General features: G+C 51.4%; 1 non-coding gene across 1 annotated transcript; it reads left to right on the forward strand.

The window, feature by feature from the left end:
• Window positions 1-10,530: 10,530 nt before the first annotated feature.
• On the forward strand, window positions 10,531-10,605 carry Trnal-caa. The gene has a single exon. It is a non-coding gene; the product is annotated as a tRNA-Leu (tRNA).
• Window positions 10,606-10,923: the final 318 nt, after the last annotated feature.

Genomic DNA, 10,923 nt, shown 5'->3' on the forward strand with positions numbered 1-10,923 from the left:
CCACAGCTTTACTTCTGCCAGTATCTCGTCTCCTACCTTCCAAACTTTACAGAAGCTCTTCTGCGAACCATGCAGAACTAGCACTCCTGAAAGAAAGGATATAGCGGAGACATGGCTTAGCCACAGCCTGGGGGATGTTTCCAGAATGAGATTTTCACTCTGCAGCGGAGTGTGCGCTGATATGAAACTTCCTGGCAGATTAAAACTGTGTGCCCGACCGAGACTCGAACTCGGGACCTTTGCCTTTCGCGGGCAAGTGCTCTACCAACTGAGCTACCGAAGCACGACTCACGTCCGGTACCCACAGCTTTACTTCTGCCAGTATCTCGTCTCCTACCTTCCAAACTTTACAGAAGCTCTTCTGCGAACCATGCAGAACTAGCACTCCTGAAAGAAAGGATATAGCGGAGACATGGCTTAGCCACAGCCTGGGGGATGTTTCCAGAATGAGATTTTCACTCTGCAGCGGAGTGTGCGCTGATATGAAACTTCCTGGCAGATTAAAACTGTGTGCCCGACCGAGACTCGAACTCGGGACCTTTGCCTTTCGCGGGCAAGTGCTCTACCAACTGAGCTACCGAAGCACGACTCACGTCCGGTACCCACAGCTTTACTTCTGCCAGTATCTCGTCTCCTACCTTCCAAACTTTACAGAAGCTCTTCTGCGAACCATGCAGAACTAGCACTCCTGAAAGTTTCATATCAGCGCACACTCCGCTGCAGAGTGGAAATCTCATTCTGGAAACATCCCCCAGGCTGTGGCTAAGCCATGTCTCCGCTATATCCTTTCTTTCAGGAGTGCTAGTTCTGCATGGTTCGCAGAAGAGCTTCTGTAAAGTTTGGAAGGTAGGAGACGAGATACTGGCAGAAGTAAAGCTGTGGGTACCGGACGTGAGTCGTGCTTCGGTAGCTCAGTTGGCAGAGCACTTGCCCGCGAAAGGCAAAGGTCCCGAGTTCGAGTCTCGGTGGGGCACACAGTTTTAATCTGCCAGGAAGTTTCATATCAGCGCACACTCCGCTGCAGAGTGAAAATCTCATTCTGGAAACATCCCCCAGGCTGTGGCTAAGCCATGTCTCCGCTATATCCTTTCTTTCAGGAGTGCTAGTTCTGCATGGTTCGCAGAAGAGCTTCTGTAAAGTTTGGAAGGTAGGAGACGAGATACTGGCAGAAGTAAAGCTGTGGGTACCGGACGTGAGTCGTGCTTCGGTAGCTCAGTTGGTAGAGCACTTGCCCGCGAAAGGCAAAGGTCCCGAGTTCGAGTCTCGGTCGGGCACACAGTTTTAATCTGCCAGGAAGTTTCATATCAGCGCACACTCCGCTGCAGAGTGAAAATCTCATTCTGGAAACATCCCCCAGGCTGTGGCTAAGCCATGTCTCCGCTATATCCTTTCTTTCAGGAGTGCTAGTTCTGCATGGTTCGCAGAAGAGCTTCTGTAAAGTTTGGAAGGTAGGAGACGAGATACTGGCAGAAGTAAAGCTGTGGGTACCGGACGTGAGTCGTGCTTCGGTAGCTCAGTTGGTAGAGCACTTGCCCGCGAAAGGCAAAGGTCCCGAGTTCGAGTCTCGGTCGGGCACACAGTTTTAATCTGCCAGGAAGTTTCATATCAGCGCACACTCCGCTGCAGAGTGAAAATCTCATTCTGGAAACATCCCCCAGGCTGTGGCTAAGCCATGTCTCCGCTATATCCTTTCTTTCAGGAGTGCTAGTTCTGCATGGTTCGCAGAAGAGCTTCTGTAAAGTTTGGAAGGTAGGAGACGAGATACTGGCAGAAGTAAAGCTGTGGGTACCGGACGTGAGTCGTGCTTCGGTAGCTCAGTTGGTAGAGCACTTGCCCGCGAAAGGCAAAGGTCCCGAGTTCGAGTCTCGGTCGGGCACACAGTTTTAATCTGCCAGGAAGTTTCATATCAGCGCACACTCCGCTGCAGAGTGAAAATCTCATTCTGGAAACATCCCCCAGGCTGTGGCTAAGCCATGTCTCCGCTATATCCTTTCTTTCAGGAGTGCTAGTTCTGCATGGTTCGCAGAAGAGCTTCTGTAAAGTTTGGAAGGTAGGAGACGAGATACTGGCAGAAGTAAAGCTGTGGGTACCGGACGTGAGTCGTGCTTCGGTAGCTCAGTTGGTAGAGCACTTGCCCGCGAAAGGCAAAGGTCCCGAGTTCGAGTCTCGGTCGGGCACACAGTTTTAATCTGCCAGGAAGTTTCATATCAGCGCACACTCCGCTGCAGAGTGAAAATCTCATTCTGGAAACATCCCCCAGGCTGTGGCTAAGCCATGTCTCCGCTATATCCTTTCTTTCAGGAGTGCTAGTTCTGCATGGTTCGCAGAAGAGCTTCTGTAAAGTTTGGAAGGTAGGAGACGAGATACTGGCAGAAGTAAAGCTGTGGGTACCGGACGTGAGTCGTGCTTCGGTAGCTCGGTTGGTAGAGCACTTGCCCGCGAAAGGCAAAGGTCCCGAGTTCGAGTCTCGGTCGGGCACACAGTTTTAATCTGCCAGGAAGTTTCATATCAGCGCACACTCCGCTGCAGAGTGAAAATCTCATTCTGGAAACATCCCCCAGGCTGTGGCTAAGCCATGTCTCCGCTATATCCTTTCTTTCAGGAGTGCTAGTTCTGCATGGTTCGCAGAAGAGCTTCTGTAAAGTTTGGAAGGTAGGAGACGAGATACTGGCAGAAGTAAAGCTGTGGGTACCGGACGTGAGTCGTGCTTCGGTAGCTCAGTTGGTAGAGCACTTGCTCGCGAAAGGCAAAGGTCCGAGTTCGAGTCTCGGTCGGGCACACAGTTTTAATCTGCCAGGAAGTTTCATATCAGCGCACACTCCGCTGCAGAGTGAAAATCTCATTCTGGAAACATCCCCCAGGCTGTGGCTAAGCCATGTCTCCGCTATATCCTTTCTTTCAGGAGTGCTAGTTCTGCATGGTTCGCAGAAGAGCTTCTGTAAAGTTTGGAAGGTAGGAGACGAGATACTGGCAGAAGTAAAGCTGTGGGTACCGGACGTCAGTCGAGCTTCGGTAGCTCAGTTGGTAGAGCACTTGCCCGTGAAAGGCAAAGGTCCCGAGTTCGAGTCTCGGTCGGGCACACAGTTTTAATCTGCCAGGAAGTTTCATATCAGCGCACACTCCGCTGCAGAGTGAAAATCTCATTCTGGAAACATCCCCCAGGCTGTGGCTAAGCCATGTCTCCGCTATATCCTTTCTTTCAGGAGTGCTAGTTCTGCATGGTTCGCAGAAGAGCTTCTGTAAAGTTTGGAAGGTAGGAGACGAGATACTGGCAGAAGTAAAGCTGTGGGTACCGGACGTGAGTCGTGCTTCGGTAGCTCAGTTGGTAGAGCACTTGCCCGCGAAAGGCAAAGGTCCCGAGTTCGAGTCTCGGTCGGGCACACAGTTTTAATCTGCCAGGAAGTTTCATATCAGCGCACACTCCGCTGCAGAGTGAAAATCTCATTCTGGAAACATCCCCCAGGCTGTGGCTTAGCCATGTCTCCGCTATATCCTTTCTTTCAGGAGTGCTAGTTCTGCATGGTTCGCAGAAGAGCTTCTGTAAAGTTTGGAAGGTAGGAGACGAGATACTGGCAGAAGTAAAGCTGTGGGTACCGGACGTGAGTCGTGCTTCGGTAGCTCAGTTGGTAGAGCACTTGCCCGCGAAAGGCAAAGGTCCCGAGTTCGAGTCTCGGTCGGGCACACAGTTTTAATCTGCCAGGAAGTTTCATATCAGCGCACACTCCGCTGCAGAGTGAAAATCTCATTCTGGAAACATCCCCCAGGCTGTGGCTAAGCCATGTCTCCGCTATATCCTTTCTTTCAGGAGTGCTAGTTCTGCATGGTTCGCAGAAGAGCTTCTGTAAAGTTTGGAAGGTAGGAGACGAGATACTGGCAGAAGTAAAGCTGTGGGTACCGGACGTCAGTCGAGCTTCGGTAGCTCAGTTGGTAGAGCACTTGCCCGTGAAAGGCAAAGGTCCCGAGTTCGAGTCTCGGTCGGGCACACAGTTTTAATCTGCCAGGAAGTTTCATATCAGCGCACACTCCGCTGCAGAGTGGAAATCTCATTCTGGAAACATCCCCCAGGCTGTGGCTAAGCCATGTCTCCGCTATATCCTTTCTTTCAGGAGTGCTAGTTCTGCATGGTTCGCAGAAGAGCTTCTGTAAAGTTTGGAAGGTAGGAGACGAGATACTGGCAGAAGTAAAGCTGTGGGTACCGGACGTGAGTCGTGCTTCGGTAGCTCAGTTGGCAGAGCACTTGCCCGCGAAAGGCAAAGGTCCCGAGTTCGAGTCTCGGTGGGGCACACAGTTTTAATCTGCCAGGAAGTTTCATATCAGCGCACACTCCGCTGCAGAGTGAAAATCTCATTCTGGAAACATCCCCCAGGCTGTGGCTAAGCCATGTCTCCGCTATATCCTTTCTTTCAGGAGTGCTAGTTCTGCATGGTTCGCAGAAGAGCTTCTGTAAAGTTTGGAAGGTAGGAGACGAGATACTGGCAGAAGTAAAGCTGTGGGTACCGGACGTGAGTCGTGCTTCGGTAGCTCAGTTGGTAGAGCACTTGCCCGCGAAAGGCAAAGGTCCCGAGTTCGAGTCTCGGTCGGGCACACAGTTTTAATCTGCCAGGAAGTTTCATATCAGCGCACACTCCGCTGCAGAGTGAAAATCTCATTCTGGAAACATCCCCCAGGCTGTGGCTAAGCCATGTCTCCGCTATATCCTTCCTTTCAGGAGTGCTAGTTCTGCATGGTTCGCAGAAGAGCTTCTGTAAAGTTTGGAAGGTAGGAGACGAGATACTGGCAGAAGTAAAGCTGTGGGTACCGGACGTGAGTCGTGCTTCGGTAGCTCAGTTGGTAGAGCACTTGCCAGCGAAAGGCAAAGGTCCCGAGTTCGAGTCTCGGTCGGGCACACAGTTTTAATCTGCCAGGAAGTTTCATATCAGCGCACACTCCGCTGCAGAGTGAAAATCTCATTCTGGAAACATCCCCCAGGCTGTGGCTAAGCCATGTCTCCGCTATATCCTTTCTTTCAGGAGTGCTAGTTCTGCATGGTTCGCAGAAGAGCTTCTGTAAAGTTTGGAAGGTAGGAGACGAGATACTGGCAGAAGTAAAGCTTTGGGTACCGGACGTGAGTCGTGCTGCGGTAGTTTAGTTGGTGGAGCACTTGCCCGCGAAAGGCAAAGGTCCCGAGTTCGAGTCTCGGTCGGGCACACAGTTTTAATCTGCCAGGAAGTTTCATATCAGCGCACACTCCGCTGCAGAGTGAAAATCTCATTCTGGAAACATCCCCCAGGCTGTGGCTAAGCCATGTCTCCGCTATATCCTTTCTTTCAGGAGTGCTAGTTCTGCATGGTTCGCAGAAGAGCTTCTGTAAAGTTTGGAAGGTAGGAGACGAGATACTGGCAGAAGTAAAGCTGTGGGTACCGGACGTGAGTCGTGCTTCGGTAGCTCAGTTGGTAGAGCACTTGCCCGCGAAAGGCAAAGGTCCCGAGTTCGAGTCTCGGTCGGGCACACAGTTTTAATCTGCCAGGAAGTTTCATATCAGCGCACACTCCGCTGCAGAGTGAAAATCTCATTCTGGAAACATCCCCCAGGCTGTGGCTAAGCCATGTCTCCGCTATATCCTTTCTTTCAGGAGTGCTAGTTCTGCATGGTTCGCAGAAGAGCTTCTGTAAAGTTTGGAAGGTAGGAGACGAGATACTGGCAGAAGTAAAGCTGTGGGTACCGGACGTGAGTCGTGCTTCGGTAGCTCAGTTGGTAGAGCACTTGCCCGCGAAAGGCAAAGGTCCCGAGTTCGAGTCTCGGTCGGGCACACAGTTTTAATCTGCCAGGAAGTTTCATATCAGCGCACACTCCGCTGCAGAGTGAAAATCTCATTCTGGAAACATCCCCCAGGCTGTGGCTAAGCCATGTCTCCGCTATATCCTTTCTTTCAGGAGTGCTAGTTCTGCATGGTTCGCAGAAGAGCTTCTGTAAAGTTTGGAAGATAGGAGACGAGATACTGGCAGAAGTAAAGCTGTGGGTACCGGACGTGAGTCGTGCTTCGGTAGCTCAGTTGGTAGAGCACTTGCCCGCGAAAGGCAAAGGTCCCGAGTTCGAGTCTCGGTCGGGCACACAGTTTTAATCTGCCAGGAAGTTTCATATCAGCGCACACTCCGCTGCAGAGTGAAAATCTCATTCTGGAAACATCCCCCAGGCTGTGGCTAAGCCATGTCTCCGCTATATCCTTTCTTTCAGGAGTGCTAGTTCTGCATGGTTCGCAGAAGAGCTTCTGTAAAGTTTGGAAGGTAGGAGACGAGATACTGGCAGAAGTAAAGCTGTGGGTACCGGACGTGAGTCGTGCTTCGGTAGCTCAGTTGGTAGAGCACTTGCCCGCGAAAGGCAAAGGTCCCGAGTTCGAGTCTCGGTCGGGCACACAGTTTTAATCTGCCAGGAAGTTTCATATCAGCGCACACTCCGCTGCAGAGTGAAAATCTCATTCTGGAAACATCCCCCAGGCTGTGGCTAAGCCATGTCTCCGCTATATCCTTTCTTTCAGGAGTGCTAGTTCTGCATGGTTCGCAGAAGAGCTTCTGTAAAGTTTGGAAGGTAGGAGACGAGATACTGGCAGAAGTAAAGCTGTGGGTACCGGACGTGAGTCGTGCTTCGGTAGCTCAGTTGGTAGAGCACTTGCCCGCGAAAGGCAAAGGTCCCGAGTTCGAGTCTCGGTCGGGCACACAGTTTTAATCTGCCAGGAAGTTTCATATCAGCGCACACTCCGCTGCAGAGTGAAAATCTCATTCTGGAAACATCCCCCAGGCTGTGGCTAAGCCATGTCTCCGCTATATCCTTTCTTTCAGGAGTGCTAGTTCTGCATGGTTCGCAGAAGAGCTTCTGTAAAGTTTGGAAGGTAGGAGACGAGATACTGGCAGAAGTAAAGCTGTGGGTACCGGACGTGAGTCGTGCTTCGGTAGCTCAGTTGGTAGAGCACTTGCCCGCGAAAGGCAAAGGTCCCGAGTTCGAGTCTCGGTCGGGCACACAGTTTTAATCTGCCAGGAAGTTTCATATCAGCGCACACTCCGCTGCAGAGTGAAAATCTCATTCTGGAAACATCCCCCAGGCTGTGGCTAAGCCATGTCTCCGCTATATCCTTTCTTTCAGGAGTGCTAGTTCTGCATGGTTCGCAGAAGAGCTTCTGTAAAGTTTGGAAGGTAGGAGACGAGATACTGGCAGAAGTAAAGCTGTGGGTACCGGACGTGAGTCGTGCTTCGGTAGCTCAGTTGGTAGAGCACTTGCCCGCGAAAGGCAAAGGTCCCGAGTTCGAGTCTCGGTCGGGCACACAGTTTTAATCTGCCAGGAAGTTTCATATCAGCGCACACTCCGCTGCAGAGTGAAAATCTCATTCTGGAAACATCCCCCAGGCTGTGGCTAAGCCATGTCTCCGCTATATCCTTTCTTTCAGGAGTGCTAGTTCTGCATGGTTCGCAGAAGAGCTTCTGTAAAGTTTGGAAGGTAGGAGACGAGATACTGGCAGAAGTAAAGCTGTGGGTACCGGACGTGAGTCGTGCTTCGGTAGCTCAGTTGGTAGAGCACTTGCCCGCGAAAGGCAAAGGTCCCGAGTTCGAGTCTCGGTCGGGCACACAGTTTTAATCTGCCAGGAAGTTTCATATCAGCGCACACTCCGCTGCAGAGTGAAAATCTCATTCTGGAAACATCCCCCAGGCTGTGGCTAAGCCATGTCTCCGCTATATCCTTTCTTTCAGGAGTGCTAGTTCTGCATGGTTCGCAGAAGAGCTTCTGTAAAGTTTGGAAGGTAGGAGACGAGATACTGGCAGAAGTAAAGCTGTGGGTACCGGACGTGAGTCGTGCTTCGGTAGCTCAGTTGGTAGAGCACTTGCCCGCGAAAGGCAAAGGTCCCGAGTTCGAGTCTCGGTCGGGCACACAGTTTTAATCTGCCAGGAAGTTTCATATCAGCGCACACTCCGCTGCAGAGTGAAAATCTCATTCTGGAAACATCCCCCAGGCTGTGGCTAAGCCATGTCTCCGCTATATCCTTTCTTTCAGGAGTGCTAGTTCTGCATGGTTCGCAGAAGAGCTTCTGTAAAGTTTGGAAGGTAGGAGACGAGATACTGGCAGAAGTAAAGCTGTGGGTACCGGACGTGAGTCGTGCTTCGGTAGCTCAGTTGGTAGAGCACTTGCCCGCGAAAGGCAAAGGTCCCGAGTTCGAGTCTCGGTCGGGCACACAGTTTTAATCTGCCAGGAAGTTTCATATCAGCGCACACTCCGCTGCAGAGTGAAAATCTCATTCTGGAAACATCCCCCAGGATGTGGCTAAGCCATGTCTCCGCTATATCCTTTCTTTCAGGAGTGCTAGTTCTGCATGGTTCGCAGAAGAGCTTCTGTAAAGTTTGGAAGGTAGGAGACGAGATACTGGCAGAAGTAAAGCTGTGGGTACCGGACGTGAGTCGTGCTTCGGTAGCTCAGTTGGTAGAGCACTTGCCTGCGAAAGGCAAAGGTCCCGAGTTCGAGTCTCGGTCGGGCACACAGTTTTAATCTGCCAGGAAGTTTCATATCAGCGCACACTCCGCTGCAGAGTGAAAATCTCATTCTGGAAACATCCCCCAGGCTGTGGCTAAGCCATGTCTCCGCTATATCCTTTCTTTCAGGAGTGCTAGTTCTGCATGGTTCGCAGAAGAGCTTCTGTAAAGTTTGGAAGGTAGGAGACGAGATACTGGCAGAAGTAAAGCTGTGGGTACCGGACGTGAGTCGTGCTTCGGTAGCTCAGTTGGTAGAGCACTTGCCCGCGAAAGGCAAAGGTCCCGAGTTCGAGTCTCGGTCGGGCACACAGTTTTAATCTGCCAGGAAGTTTCATATCAGCGCACACTCCGCTGCAGAGTGAAAATCTCATTCTGGAAACATCCCCCAGGCTGTGGCTAAGCCATGTCTCCGCTATATCCTTTCTTTCAGGAGTGCTAGTTCTGCATGGTTCGCAGAAGAGCTTCTGTAAAGTTTGGAAGGTAGGAGACGAGATACTGGCAGAAGTAAAGCTGTGGGTACCGGACGTGAGTCGTGCTTCGGTAGCTCAGTTGGTAGAGCACTTGCCCGCGAAAGGCAAAGGTCCCGAGTTCGAGTCTCGGTCGGGCACACAGTTTTAATCTGCCAGGAAGTTTCATATCAGCGCACACTCCGCTGCAGAGTGAAAATCTCATTCTGGAAACATCCCCCAGGCTGTGGCTAAGCCATGTCTCCGCTATATCCTTTCTTTCAGGAGTGCTAGTTCTGCATGGTTCGCAGAAGAGCTTCTGTAAAGTTTGGAAGGTAGGAGACGAGATACTGGCAGAAGTAAAGCTGTGGGTACCGGACGTGAGTCGTGCTTCGGTAGCTCAGTTGGTAGAGCACTTGCCCGCGAAAGGCAAAGGTCCCGAGTTCGAGTCTCGGTCGGGCACACAGTTTTAATCTGCCAGGAAGTTTCATATCAGCGCACACTCCGCTGCAGAGTGAAAATCTCATTCTGGAAACATCCCCCAGGCTGTGGCTAAGCCATGTCTCCGCTATATCCTTTCTTTCAGGAGTGCTAGTTCTGCATGGTTCGCAGAAGAGCTTCTGTAAAGTTTGGAAGGTAGGAGACGAGATACTGGCAGAAGTAAAGCTGTGGGTACCGGACGTGAGTCGTGCTTCGGTAGCTCAGTTGGTAGAGCACTTGCCCGCGAAAGGCAAAGGTCCCGAGTTCGAGTCTCGGTCGGGCACACAGTTTTAATCTGCCAGGAAGTTTCATATCAGCGCACACTCCGCTGCAGAGTGAAAATCTCATTCTGGAAACATCCCCCAGGATGTGGCTAAGCCATGTCTCCGCTATATCCTTTCTTTCAGGAGTGCTAGTTCTGCATGGTTCGCAGAAGAGCTTCTGTAAAGTTTGGAAGGTAGGAGACGAGATACTGGCAGAAGTAAAGCTGTGGGTACCGGACGTGAGTCGTGCTTCGGTAGCTCAGTTGGTAGAGCACTTGCCTGCGAAAGGCAAAGGTCCCGAGTTCGAGTCTCGGTCGGGCACACAGTTTTAATCTGCCAGGAAGTTTCATATCAGCGCACACTCCGCTGCAGAGTGAAAATCTCATTCTGGAAACATCCCCCAGGCTGTGGCTAAGCCATGTCTCCGCTATATCCTTTCTTTCAGGAGTGCTAGTTCTGCATGGTTCGCAGAAGAGCTTCTGTAAAGTTTGGAAGGTAGGAGACGAGATACTGGCAGAAGTAAAGCTGTGGGTACCGGACGTGAGTCGTGCTTCGGTAGCTCAGTTGGTAGAGCACTTGCCCGCGAAAGGCAAAGGTCCCGAGTTCGAGTCTCGGTCGGGCACACAGTTTTAATCTGCCAGGAAGTTTCATATCAGCGCACACTCCGCTGCAGAGTGAAAATCTCATTCTGGAAACATCCCCCAGGCTGTGGCTAAGCCATGTCTCCGCTATATCCTTTCTTTCAGGAGTGCTAGTTCTGCATGGTTCGCAGAAGAGCTTCTGTAAAGTTTGGAAGGTAGGAGACGAGATACTGGCAGAAGTAAAGCTGTGGGTACCGGACGTGAGTCGTGCTTCGGTAGCTCAGTTGGTAGAGCACTTGCCCGCAAAAGGCAAAGGTCCCGAGTTCGAGTCTCGGTCGGGCACACAGTTTTAATCTGCCAGGAAGTTTCATATCAGCGCACACTCCGCTGCAGAGTGAAAATCTCATTCTGGAAACATCCCCCAGGCTGTGGCTAAGCCATGTCTCCGCTATATCCTTTCTTTCAGGAGTGCTAGTTCTGCATGGTTCGCAGAAGAGCTTCTGTAAAGTTTGGAAGGTAGGAGACGAGATACTGGCAGAAGTAAAGCTGTGGGTACCGGATGTGAGTCGTGCTTCGGTAGCTCAGTTGGTAGAGCACTTGCCCGCGAAAGGCAAAGGTCCCGAGTTCGAGTCTCGGTCGGGCACACAGTTTTAATCTGCCA

Source organism: Schistocerca piceifrons, chromosome 6 (genome assembly GCF_021461385.2).
Source record: "Schistocerca piceifrons isolate TAMUIC-IGC-003096 chromosome 6, iqSchPice1.1, whole genome shotgun sequence".
Taxonomy (NCBI): Eukaryota; Metazoa; Arthropoda; class Insecta; order Orthoptera; family Acrididae; genus Schistocerca; species Schistocerca piceifrons.